This window comes from Nicotiana tomentosiformis, chromosome 7, assembly GCF_000390325.3.
Source record: "Nicotiana tomentosiformis chromosome 7, ASM39032v3, whole genome shotgun sequence".
In the NCBI taxonomy this organism is placed as follows: domain Eukaryota; kingdom Viridiplantae; phylum Streptophyta; class Magnoliopsida; order Solanales; family Solanaceae; genus Nicotiana; species Nicotiana tomentosiformis.
In genome coordinates, this window is record NC_090818.1 from 55,850,137 (window position 1) to 55,865,235 (window position 15,099).

The window sequence follows — 15,099 nt, forward strand, 5'->3', positions numbered from 1 at the left end:
CAGTCAAGACACCCACTAGACTAATAAAATGAACAGGTATAAGTATATGAACAACAGAAATATGATGTTTACATAAAGACTATGCAATATGACTCACAATACAGTAATGGCAATAAAAAAGGAAACAACAAGTATCAACGGACTACCATAAATATTGCTCAAACGAATAATAAACACAGGAACAACCATTTAATCAAGTCCTTCAAAATATATATCTTTCGCCCATATGCTTTTCAAATAATAATCTTCATGATATAATATTTTCCAATAAATATATTTCAAATATAATTCTTTCAAATAAATGTATTCAAATATAATTCTTTTAAATAAATCTCTTTCAAATATAATTTCTTCAAATAAATATATTTCAAATATAATTCTTTCAAATAAATCTCTTTCAAATACAATTCTTTCGAATATAATTCTTTCAAGTAAAAGTCACCATGTGACACCTCCTTTAACTTCCCTGGTGTGAGAAATATATTCAACATATCACATCAAATGGCACAGCAATACCTTCGTGCACTTGTTTCATTCTCACCCAATATTTTATATATATATATATATATATACACAAATCAATTGGCACGGCAACACCCTTCGTGCATTTATCTCTATCTCACCGTGCAAACATATAACAATAACAACTAGGTGGGAGAAAAGTCAATAAGAATAAAAGAAATAAGGTGGGAGGCACGTAGTAAGCAATAACGACTACAACTCACATAGAAAACATAGGTGCCCAATAACATCTCACGATAAAAGCATGAATGTATACACAACAAAACGATATCACAATATAATGTATGTCTCTCGTCCTCACCTGCATGGAACCACCCTTCGTGCCATGAATATATGATAACTTAAAAATAATGGCACAACATCACCCTTCGTGCTTTTACTCTCATCCTCACCTGATAATATAAATGAAATTGCACGGCATCACCCTTCGTGCTTTTACACTTTCAATGGCACGGCATCACCCTTCGTGCTTTACACTCTCAAATGGCACGGCATCACCCTTCGTGCTTTACACTCTCCCTCACATGATAATATAATTCAAATGAAACGGCATCACCCTTCGTGCTTTACACTCTCAAATAGCATGACAAAAACCTCGTGCATCACCACAATAAGTACAATAGCAACAATGACTATACTACAAGGGTACGACAAATAAGTCACTTAGAAATTCCAAAATTCAAAGAAACGGAGGAACTAATTCACAAGGAGTAGCCACAATAGAGAATGCTAGTCATAATAAGAATAACTCAACAAGGGAGAAAATAATATGTAACAACGGTCCCACAAAGTACAGTTCAACAACGAGGGAGATATCACAAGTCAATAATTCCAGTAAGGACAAGTCAACTAAGATATAGAATATCTAAACTTCTTTTAAGGTTGGGCAAGTACGAAAGAGACACAACAACTTCAATTAAGGATAAGCAGTATAAAGATAATCATAGCCTCAATTAAGGATGAACAATTACATAAGAGATAATTATAACTTCAAATAACGATAAGCAGTTAGGGGAAAGATAACATGGCAATAGAAGAGATAACAATTTCAGTAAAGGCACAAATGACTCAAATAAGCAACAAGGGTGGGTCATGAAGCAATAAATTCTAATTAAAGCAGGTAGAGGTGAAACTAGTAATTAAGAGACGTATTCATAACATAATAACTGCATAATCAGTGAATACAAGTACCTAAGAACCCTAAGAGGCCAATTTTCCACAAATAAGTCCGAGCACGTACTCGTCACCTCGTGTACATAGACTACAAATAGCATAGAAGACTCAATTACTAAGGAGTAGTTTTCCCACACGAAGTTAGGCAAGATACTTACCTCAAAGAAGACAAACCGATACTCAAAAATGAACTCCTCGGGTGAAATGACCTCCGGACGGCTCAAAACTAATCAAAATAACTTCAAAACACAAATAAAACTCATAAGAAACTATTCCGTATCATAAAGTTTCCATCTTTATCAAAATCTAAAAATCGGTCCAACAGTCGACCCTAGGGCCCGTACCTCGGAACCCGACAAATTTTCACAAAACTCGAACACCTATTCCGATACGAGTTCAACCATACTAAAATTATCAAATTCCAATACCAATTCATCCCTCAAATCATGATTTTTTATTTTGAAAACTTTCTTCAAAAACCTCCATTTTCCTCAACTCAAAACACAAATTAAATGATAAAAATAATGATAAAATCATGGAATATATTGAATTCTAGGTGAAGAATACTTACCCAATTGATTTGCTTTTAAAACCCACAAAGAATTGCTCAAAACCGAGCTCTAGAACTCCAAAAGTGTTAAAAATGGCTAACCCTCGGAATAGAGGACTTTATATTCTGCCCAGGTGTTTGTACGTCGCGATCGCGGAAGAGGAGCTGCGATCGCGAAGAGGAAATGGCTACTGCCCGGAATTGGTGCTGTGCGATCGCGAACAAGCATGTGCTATCACGACGAAGGAAAAATAATGGCCCAGGTACTGGGCTACGCGAACGCGAAGGAGGAGAAAGCAAACTTACACGTTCACAGATAGAACAGTGCGAACGCGTAGAGGAAATGGTCACCAGTTCCCAGCTCCTAGTTTCTATTACGCGAATGCAAAGTAGCGGATGCGAACGCGAAGAAGGGAAAGGCAGGCTTCCGCGATCTCGGAAGGAGTTATGAGAACGCATAGAACAAATAATTCATCCTCCAAAATTACTCTTCGCTGACACGAAGGAAGGGATGCAAACACGATTAAGGAAACCTGATGACAGAAAATAGTAGTTCAAAAATAGAAGGAAATGGCTCATAGCCCATCTGAAACACACCCGAGGCCCCCGGGACCCCGTCTAAATACACAAACAAGTTCCATAACCTAACACGGACTTGCTCGAGGGCTCAAATCACATAGAACAATGCCGAAAATAAGAATCTCACCAAGAATCGAACTTAAGAACTTTCAAATCTTCCAACTTCGAAAACTCGTAACGGAACCTATCAAACCAACCCGGAATGACGTCAAATTTTGCAGGCAAGTCCCAAATAACATAACGGAGATGTTCCAACTCTCGTAATCGTATTCCGACCCCGATATCAAAAAGTCCACTTTCGGTCCAAATCTTTAAAAATTCAACTTTTGCCATTTCAAGCCTAAATCAGCTACATACCTCAAATTCACAGTCCGGACATGCTCCTAAGTCCAAAATCACCCAACGGAGCTAACAGAACCGACGAAACTCTATTCCGGAGTTGTCTTCACACAGTTCCAACTACGGCTAAAATCCTAAGACTTAAGCTTCCTGTTTTAGGGACTAAGTGTCCCGAATCACTCCGAATCATCCGGTAATTGAATTCAACCATGCACGCAAGTCAATACACGTAATACGAAGCTTCTCAGGGCTTTATGCCCCTGAACGGGACTTAAATTCTCAAAACGACCGGCTGGGTCGTTACAAGTAATCAAGGTCTCCCCAAAAGGGAATTGGAGGGGTTTATATAGAATCAAAATTAAGTACCCAGCAAGGAAAGACAGTAAATTAAACACAAATAAGGAAAACGCAGCATGCAAAAATCAATTAGAATCAGTTTTAGGGCAAAATTCGGGAAACTCTAGTTTAGACGAAGAACAAAAATGGCAAATAATCTCACTGGATCGGAGCCATGAGGCCTGGTAGTAGGTGTATATAGACGAAATATCGTATAAATCTCGAAGGTCTGGAGATGGTTACTTGATTTAGGACCGTATACTTGCCAAAGATAAGCAAGTATTATGTGATATCAATACCATGTAAATAACAGAGAGATCGAACATATATGGAAGGAAAATCGTGGGGAGATTCCATATTAGAACTGGAATTGGGAAGATTTGAAGAGGCGACCGTTAGGGTTTAAGAGGAGAAGAAAAGAGTAGAGAGGATTTTAGGGCGACAATTTAGGGGAAATGGGTTAGGGTTTCGGGGGGGTAGCTAATTAAAAGGGTAGGGTGATTGTAGACAGTTGATCTTGAGAGATCAACGGTCAGGATCAAGGAATAGGCGGGGCGGGTCGTCCAACGGGTCGCGACCAGGTTATTTTAAAGAGGGTCATTTAATTTGGGCTGGGGCGTTATTGGGCTGAGGTGTGGGTATTTGGGCTATTGAATTGGTCCGGAATTGGCTCTAAATTTGGGCTATAAATTAAATATACAAAATTATTTAAATAAAAATAATTAATAAGTAATAAAATATTACTTATGAAATAAAAATGATTGAAAATAATATCTTAACATTGTAAAAAATATTAAAATGCTATTTTACCAAGAATAATGTAATATTTGTAATTATACATAGCATATAGGCTATTATTGCAAAATTATGTAAATAACTTAAAATATAAATGTAATTATGTGAAATAAAGTAACAAATGTTATAAAACATATATGTGGGTATAAATAATAAATTTGGATAATTTAGCCATCACAAAATAATTTGAAGGGATAATTAATAAATATTTGAATAATTTAAATAAAGAAAAAGCAATTTTAAAGCTTTAAATATTATAGAAAAATTATAGAAAATACTTATACGACTCTTATAAATTAAATAATGATGCAAAATGCTATTTTGAAAGTATATATACTATTTGAAAAAATATGAGGGCAAAATTGGGTATCAACAACTGTTATGCCTATAACCACGCCAGCCGGATTATGATATTGAGCATGTGACCACGGCGGGCTGGTAGCAGATTGAATTGACCGTGCTTGCGTGTGGATATGGATCCATCCCCTAGGATCACTCTCTCATATTTCTCTCTTGATGGTGTATACGAGGATATTGAGGAAATCTGATAAGTGGTTTGGAAGGGAATTGAAAAGATTGAGGAAATCTGGCCAGTGTTTGTATGGATTTTGCATTTCATCTTTACTTTTAATTTTCATGATTATTTACCTAATTTATTTGCATATCACCTCTCTATGCCGAATATTGACTGAGCAGAGTATTTGAGAAACTGTACACATACACACACATTTCTTCTTGTGCTTTATGACTTGAATTCATTACTGCTCTGTACTTGTTAAAATGATGAAATTGTTCAGGTGATAGCTAGCATCATTCATAATTTGTGATCCTTTTAGCTCATCAAGGTTAGCTTCGATACTTATTGAGTGCATTGGGTCGGTTGTACTCATACTATACTCTACACTTCGTGTGTAGACCCAGGTACTTCTGGACGCGGCAATTGTTAGATTGGTGCTAGTACCTGCTCGGAGACCTTGAGGTAGCTGCTATGACACCCGCAGACCTTGACTCTCCTTCTTTTCATTTTTATTAGTACTATTCTATTACTCAGACAGTTGTATTAGAGTTTCAGAATATGTTGATACTTAGTAGCTCATGTACTCGTTGACACCAGATTTTGGGGTGGTTGTAGCAGTGTTTTAGATATTTTTATCATATGTTTATGAGATTTTTCTGATGTTGAGTTATTAAGCATGTTTCATTCAATTGTTTAGCTGTTATGTGTTTGTCGGCTTGCCTAGCAAGTATGTTAGGTGTCATCACAACAGGTTGAGATTTTGGGTCGTGATAGGAACCAACTATTAGGACCAAAATAATACATCTAAAATAGCTTACATCTTTTTCTATAACTAATAAATCCCTAAGAATCATGGTGCATGGTTAGAAACTCAATGAATGATGAACCCACTTTTCCACTTAAATATTTTACTTTTGTCCGCGACAATATTCGTACCACTTACGTGGACCTAACTCAAACATCACGTCTTGCTGTCCTTAACACTACTAGACCAAAGCTATATCTTACATTTTCATCTAACAAAATCTGAAAAAAGAAACAACCCTGATGAAGGTTCCAGAAAGAATCCAATAGTTCCTCTCAACAAGCTACTACATACAGATATAGTAGAAGTTCTGGAGTACGATCTCCTATGGAGCGAATTCTTTGTGGAGCAAAATTTCTTTCAAAGCAATGACAGATTTACTAAATTAAAGAAAAAATGGAACTATTGAAAGTATTTAGACTTCTTATTTACAATTTAAATATTACTCAAGGAACCATAGACCGAGAGACGACCACAATAAAGATTCCAGAAAGAATCTAATAATTCCTCCTAACAAGTTTTGACTACATTGTCAAAAAGATATAATAGAAAATAGAAGTCGTGGAGCAAAATTTTCTTCCAAATCTATGTCTCATTTTACTAAAGAACAAACTGAATATAGAAGTTTTTAGACTTCTAATTTATAGCTTAAGTGTCATTCAAGAAACCACTGCACATTTATGATAATAAGTAAAGAGGCGGGCAATGGATGAATTCGGAAAATTTAATGTTTTGGGATATGGTATACCCACCCCCCACCAACGAGCAAGCTTTTTCTCACTTTACTCACTTGGTTACTTGAACCCCTAACTATATTGCTGGAGATGGAGGATCCTTTGCACTTACTTGTCTATCCCTCACTTACAATGCAAATAGGATTATTTAATCAGGGGTTTTTCAAGCTTAACCATTAGTTTTTTAACTTGGTTTAGGCGCGAATATTGATATTTTTTAAGCAACGCAACAAGTCCTGCGTTAAGTATTGCAAGGATTTCTTACAAGTAGCTAGGGGCTGGATTCGAGATGTAGTGTATCATTATTTTATACGTCCTAGGCTACAATATCATCCCTTTGTATTTAATTATAGTCGACAGGTAATCACATTTATAAATTTTTCCTTCTTCCCATCCTACCCTTCTTCTTCTCCATATTTTCCGACACACTTTTTGCAACTAGCTCACCATTTCAACAAAAATCAGTACTGGCTCTCTCTGTAGTTGGTTAACACTTCCTTAATTACCTACTAGCTTAATAGAATTTAAAAAAATATTTATTCAATGGTATTCACTTGCATATGATGTAGCATAGAAAACATGATAGAATTCGGAAAAGTACTTGATTCAAACGGTATTCACTTGCATATGATGTAGTAGAGAAAATAGGGGATTCCCAACCTATCTATATCCTTAAGTGCTTCGTCTGCATATTTGTAACGAACAAAAGCAAACCCGCGTGATTCACCAGTCCTGCATGAAGACGATGCAGAAAATTACGTAACCGATAAGCAATAAGAAACTTTAAACAAAAAAAGTGTTTATGCACCATAGCTTTATTTATATATATATATATATAAAGAAGCAAAATAATGCATTTGGCTCGCTTATAATGTAACAGGCGAACAAGAACATCTATTGCACATGTCCACCCAAGAAAGAAAGTGGAAATTTAGACCTCGACTTTCATGAGAAACTCTTGCAAACATATTACACCATACAAGGAAAAATAAAATACCAATTAATAAATCCAACATTGAAAAATATCCAGGGTGAAAGGCAGGTGCATAGTAAGATACAATGTAAATACAACAAACTTTGCTGCTACTCCTTTACCTAAAATTAGTTATAGCCATTTATACGAATCCTTAATGTTCATAATACCCTATTTGGATAATCATTCCAAATTCAAACATACAAATGTATAAATATCCCAAAACTATAAAACAAAATAAATGAAAAATAGAAAAGAAACCTGTATACGGGCAAAAATTGAGCTCATGATACACTCCGGCCTCCAACAGGGTAAAACGAGCTCAAAATATGATTGCGAAGGATCGGAATCGAAGCAAGGGTCTCATCGAGTCTGAATCTGGGGGCCGGTTGTCTACCCTCGAGAATATCGGGGTCATGATTCGAGATCGATCCAAATACTGAGAGACTTCGGAGAACATTGTCGGGCAATCAAGCACGACCAACAGAAGGCCGTAATATCCGCGATCGGCAAGATATCATGGCGTGGATCTCAGCACGTATCGATGTAGAAACGGCAATCAGTTAAACAGAAGATTTTTTTACCTTTTATAAAGTTGTACTTAGAGTAGAATTTCCCTACTATATAAAGGGGAGTCTCATAATTCATTAAACACACTGTAACACGTATTTCAAGACAATATACTATTATTTTTACTGTTATTCTAAGATTTTTCTTTCATTCAACAATATCGCCCACCGTGAGCCCGAATTGAGGGTGAATATTTCAATAAAGCTGGAATCATCCTCCTCGCATGGTTCGAATTTACTATATTTCTATTTGTTCATTTTAACCCAATTTATCATTTTGTATCAAATTAATCCGCGTATCCTTAAAACTACTTACAAATTTAATTGTTATCCGATCTTGAGGGTAAATATTTTGACGCCCACCGTGGGGCTAAGGATAATAGTGGCAATTTGATATAAATTTTCATAACAAACCCTACTTCACACTTATTCTTTTAACTGTCTTTGATTTCAGGTCAACGTTTAAAATGTCGAACTCCCAATCCGCCCCTCTAAACACGGATGCTGAGTCTGGCCACCATGGCGAGAACAACAACATGGCGCCCGGTAATGAGGTGCCCCTTGTCGATCCCAACGGGAAAAAAGAAAATAGAAGCCAACAACAAGAAGGTGGAGACCTACAACTCCAGGGTCGACCAAATCCCTGGAGCACCACCGATATTGAAGGTCCTAGACTCCAAAAAGTTTGTTCAGAAACCTTTTCCTCCAAGCGTAGCCCCAAAGCCGATCCCAAAAAAGTTTCAAATGCCTGAAATTCCTAAGTACAACGGAACAACTGATCCTAATGAACATGTGATCTCGTACACGTGCGCCATCAAAGGGAACGACTTAGAAGATGATGTGATCGAATCTATCCTGTTGAAAAGGTTTGGAGAGACCTTGTCAAAAGGAGCTATGATATGGTATCATAACTTACCCTCTCAATTCTATTGACTTATTTGCTATGCTTGCATATGCTTTTGTAAAAGCGCACGCTGGAGCCATCAAGGTCGAGACCAAGAAGTCGGACCTTTTCAAGGTAAAGCAAAGAGATAACGAGATGCTCAGGGAGTTCATGTCAAGGTTTTAAATGGTACAGATGGACCTGCCGCTGGTGGCAGACAATTGGGCCGTTCAGGCCTTCACCAAGGACTCAATACTCCAAGCTCGTTGGCTTCGCAGCAGTTGAAGCAAAATCTGATAAAATATCCGGCTGTAACTTGGGCCGATGTGCATAACCGATATCAATCAAAAATTAGGGTCGACGATGATCAGCTTGGGGCCCCTTCCGGTCTGTTTATCCCGTCCGAGCTAGTGATAGATCCAAAAGAGACATTAATCATGAACCAAGGTTAAGTAGGGATCGGTATCAACCATATAACGGTGATCATAGGGGTAATGGGTCTGGACAAAACCCTGTGAGAAATGAAAGTAGAAGCGATCGGAGTCAAAATAACCGGGGAATCATGAGCAAAAACGGTTTCGATAGGCCCATCGGGCCTAAGGAAGCGCCGAGGTTATTAGAGTACAACTTAAATGTCGATGCTGCTGCTATCGTATCCGCCATCTGACACATCAAAGACACCAAGTGGCCTCGACCTCTACAGTCCGATCCAGCCCAAAGGGATCCCAACTTAATATGTAAATATCATGGCACACACGGTCACAAAACAGAGGATTGCCGACAGTTGAGAGAGGAAGTGGCCCAGTTATTCAACAACGAACATCTCCGGGAGTTCCTCAGTGATCGAGCCAAAAATCATTTCAGAAATAGAGATTCTAGCAAGAAGATCGCGCAGGAGGAACCTCAGCACGTCATTAATATGATTATCGGTTGGGTCGACATTCCCTAGGGGCCGATGTTAAAATGCACCAAAATATCCATCACGAGGGCGCTGAAGGCATCATGCAGCCCCACAAAGATGCACTAGTAATATCTATACACATAAATAAGTCTCGAGTTAAGCATGTATTAATTGATCTAGGTAGCTCGGCCAAAATCATTAGATCGAGGGTCGTGGAACAACTAGGTCTACAAGACCAAATCGTGCCTGCAGTCAGGGTTCTAAATGGATTCAATATGGTATATAAGACCACTAAAAGAGAGATAACATTGCCAGTGAACACTGCCGGAACCATTCAGGAAACAAAGTTCTGCGTGATCGAAGGAGACATGAGGTACAATTCTCTGTTCGGGAGACCATGGATTCACAATATGAGGGCAGTACTGTCGACGCTGCACCAGGTGCTGAAATTCCCGACGCTAGGAGGAATTAAAATAGTTTACGAAGAACAACCGGCTACAAAGGAGATGTTCACGGCCGACGAGGTGATCCCAGTATACACACTTTCGATATTGAAGGGTCTGAGTCCAGTGGTCAAAGACGAAACCAAATTGTAATTACCGATACCAGCTTTGATGGAGCCAGAGAAGCAAGGGATGGATAAGGACGACGACTACGGAGTTCCCAGGTCTTTCATAGTCCCTGATGATTCCGAGACCACCAAATCAACAGTTAAAGAACTGGAGCAAGTCATATTGATCGAACACCTGCCCGATCGTAAGGTAGACCTGGGCACGGGGTTAAGTCCCGAGCTCAGGAAAAAACTCATTCATTTCCTTATAGCTAACATAAATTGTTTCGTTTGGTCCTATCTCGATATGATAGGGATTTCGCCAGAGATAACTACTCACAAGCTAAGCCTGGATCCGAAGTTCCATCCGGTCAAGTAGAAAAAGAGACCTCAGTCCAAAGTCAAGCATGCATTCATCAAGGACGAGGTATCTAAACTTCTAAAAATAGGGTCCATCTGGGAGGTTAAGTACCCGAATTGGTTAGCAAACGTAGTAGTAGTCCCTAAAAAGGGGAATAAATTAAGAATGTGTGTAGACTATAAAGACTTGAACAAGGCATGCCCCAAGGACTCTTTCCCTCTGCCAAACATCGATCGCATGATCGATGCAACGGCTGGCCACGAGATCCTCAGTTTTCTCAATGCCTACTCCGGGTACAACCAAATTCGGATAGACCCGAACGACCAGGAAAAAACGTCCTTCATACCCAAATACGGTACCTATTGCTATAATGTAATGCCATTAGGACTAAAAAATGCCGGTGCCACTTACCAATGCCTAGTAAATAGGAATGTTCCAACATGTCGGCATGTTCTTTCTGGTCCGCGTCCAACTCGGCTCGGAAGCTCTTGACTTCTCCCTCACGTTGCTCGCTGAGAAGTTTATACATGCCTCTCTTCTCAGCAAGCTCTTTATCTTCGGCCTCGAGTTGGCTCAGCTCATCCCGATACCGGAAGAAGGTTTCATGGTGGAGCACCGAGGCCTGCAAATATGAGAAGAGGTATTAGAATTATCAAGAATTAATTCAAACATTACAAGAGATATTAGAATTATCGAGAATTATCAAGAATTACCCGGTTCAACGCCTGTTGTGCTTCATTGAATAGGCATGGCGCATCTACCTCGTTCATTTTGGCCTGATCTTCTTTGAGTACCAGACACCGGAGGTAACTAGCTATCCCTACGGGAGTAGAAAGGATCCAAGCATCCTCCGAAACGGTGATAAGGACAGTCTGCTTCCGACCAGGATCCGTGCTCGTAGCGGGGAACCGATTGGTCAATCTCAGGCTTAAGATCGTCTCGCCATCCTCCGAGGTTGGACCTTTCCTCATCACCTCTAAGTCATCCAAGCCGGTAAAATCCTTTGGGGCGGATGAATCCACACCGTCAAAAAAGCCTTAGAGGGGATCATTCACACCATGGACCCCTACATGGGATCGCTCCTTCGTCGTTCAGGCTTCGTCAAACATTGATTCTGTGAACGAATGCAACCCCAAAATATCTATAACGCCGGGCAGGGCAGGGATGACATATCGCAAGTCTTCGGCCCTTATTTCGGCATCAGCCTCACGAACTTGAGGGGGATTCGCTTCTGTTGTTTCCCCCTCGGTTGTCACCCGTTCCTCGGGGACAGATGGCTCATGGGCCACTAAGATTTCATCCTCCTTGGGCTTGTCTCTAAGCCGGAGGAGTGATTCCTAGTCAAGCACTCGGGAGTTGGAGGTTTCCTTTAACTTACTAACCAGCCTCCTTCTCGTTTTCTTTTCTCCGAGGTCGGTGAACTCGGGGCCCTTTTTCTTTTCTTCTCCCCTGTTGTGGCTCCGAGTTGTCCCGAAGTGGAAGAATCGATAGGCAAGTCCTCGTCCCCAACCGAGGGCTTATGCTCGACGATCTAAGGCAAACCTGCAAAAGAAAAGTAAAGAAAAAATAATAAGAATGTAATGCTAAGAGAAGAAGCCTAATTCGACCTACTCGGGAAAAGAATATTAACATGGGAACGGGCCTCCCAATGGCCCTTCGAGAGTTTGTGCCACGAGCGCTCATAGTAGGGCATCTGTGAGATAATACCTTCGACCCACTCCTTGAGTCGAGGGACAACATTTGGAACTTGGGCGACAGCTGCACCACTACGAATACCAATGACAAAAAGAGAGGTGAACACAAATCAACATTTGAGGGAAAGTTTTACTTACGTGATGTATTCCACTTCTCGGGGAATGGCCTGAATTCGTCCGGGATAAAATCCGAGGTCCTCACCCGGACAAAATGACCCTGCCAGCCTTGGTCCCGGTCCTCGTCGATACTCGAAAATGGGGCTTTGCTGGCCCAGTGAACAAGCTTTATCAGTCCCCCCCCGAAAGATTCGGGTACTGTATTAACAGAGTAGATGATCGGTGGTGCAGGTGCACGAATCGATTTTACTCACAAAAAATTGGAAGAGGATCATGATCCTCCACAATAAAGGGTGAATTTGGCCGAGACATACCTTGTACCTCTTACAGAAGTCTATGATGACCGAGTCCACTAGACCCATCGTAAAGGGATAAGTGTAGACACTTAGGTATCCCTAAACATGTGTAGTAATGGCAAGGGGAGATCGTGTTCGGTGATTGAGCAAGTAAATCTTGATGCCTCCTCACACCGACCCTACACCGAGGAGGGTTTCTCGACCTTGAAGTCATCAGCAACCAAACAATCCCCGGGAATGAATATCTTCAAGGGAGGTTCAGGAGCCGGTTCATCGATGACCACGTTAGCAGTGGATCTCCCGAGGTCGACCACATCAGAAGTGGTTTCATTGGTTCCGGCAGCCGTTTGGGAGGTAGAAGCAACCTTTTGGGGAACACATTTTGAGGTTTTTACCATTGTTATAAGGGAAAGCTTGAAGGACATAGAAAAATATTGAAAGATGGAAGCTCAGATGTGTTGGATTGAGTAGATGATGAGTAAAAATTTCAAAGGAATCTCGAATAACAGAGTTAAAAATGCTAGAATGTGAAACAAATTAGTGAAATCCTGAGGGTACGAGGGTAGAAAGTTTTATGTAAAGTAAAAAATGAACAAAAGATGGGTTATTTATAGTGGTTCTACATCGTTTTGCCTCCAGGGACAGCTGACCGGCAGCTAACACACATTTAATTCCATCATGACATGACTGACGAGACGTTTCAGGCTTTTTGTCGTTTATGTCACGGTGTATTGAAGAAGGAATCAGGATGCTCATGTTGTTTCTCGTCAGCTGGCTTTCCGAGAAACGAGGGGACTATCTGTATACGAGTAAAAATCGAGCTCATGATACACTCCGGCCTCCAACAGGGTAAAACGAGCTCTAAATATGATTGCGAAGGATCAGAATCGAAGCAAGGGTCTCATCGACTCAGAATCCGGGGGCCGATTGTTTGCCCTTGAGAATATCAGGGTCATGATTCGAGATCGATCCAAACACTGAGAGACTTCAGAGAACATTGTTGGGAAATCAAGCACGACCAACAAAAGGCTGTAATATCCGCGACCGGCAGAATATCATAGCGTGGATCTCGGCACGTATCGATGTAAAATCGGCAATCAATTAAACAAAAGATTTTTTACCTTTTATAAAGTTGTACTTAGAGTAGGATTCCCCTACTATATAAAGTGGGGTCTGATAATTCATTAAATACATTATGACATGCATTCCAAGGCAATATACTATTATTTTCATTGTTATTCTAAGCTTTTTCTTTCATTCATCAATATCGCCCACCGGGAGCCCGGATCGAGGGTGAATATTTCAATAAAGCTGGAATCATCCTCCTCGCGTGGTTTGAATTTACTGTATTTCTATTTGTTCATTTGACGAGTGCAAAACACACACTTAAATTGTGCTCGCTAGTCAAAGATAGTATAGTATAATATCATGTCCACAGGGATTGGATTTAAACAGTATTATCATAGTTTGTAGCTAGATTGCTATCCAAGATGATCAACAATTTAGATTTATGTGGTTAATACTAAAATTAATTAAGAATCTAGAGCTAATTGACTAATGACAATCGAAGCAAAGACTAAGCAAAGGAAGATATCAAAGGGAGAAAATGGGGTTTTGATAGGATAGGTGCAAGATAATTGTCTGGGATTGAACTCTAGATAATTCATTTCTAATGTTCAAGTGAGTCTCTCGAATTCACTCTATTATTAGTTCAAATATTCAGCAAAAATTTCTCTCTCGATTAAGTCTTAACCTCACGAGATGAACCAATTTAAGCACTGTGAAGATATCCAAGAATGCGTAGTGGATCGGTCTTTAGAAAAACCTCTTTCGATTATTCTCCTAACTATATTTAATCAATGATTCAACTAGTCTCTTTCGATTACTTAGAAGAATCTATGAACTCAACCAACAATATAATGCAACGTTATCACAAGTTATGCCTCTCTCGATTACATGAACTTATAAATATGATGCAACTATTAAATCTTCCAAAACGATTCAAATACATAAAAATAGAGTTATAATCCACAAACAATCATAAATACACCAAATCCATCAAAACCCAAAAGGAACTACTCCATAGACATGAAGAAGTTCTTCCCAAATATAACTAAAGTATAGGAAAACATAAATTCAATCCAAACTCGGGTCTTGAGTGAGGAAGGAATGATGAAATCCTTGTGCCGGTGTTCTTCCCAAGCCTCCTTAGGTCAAAAATATGTCAAAAGCTCTAGAAATAGTATTTTTCGGTGTATTTAAACTGCCTCCCTCTAAACCCCGGACGAAACTACCCTTTTTAGCGAAAATGAGAAGTCACTATAACATTTTTTGTGCTAGCGCGCCGCGCCATACGGCGCACCTGTAGAGAATTCCAGAACACTTTAAAAACAATTCTGGCCACA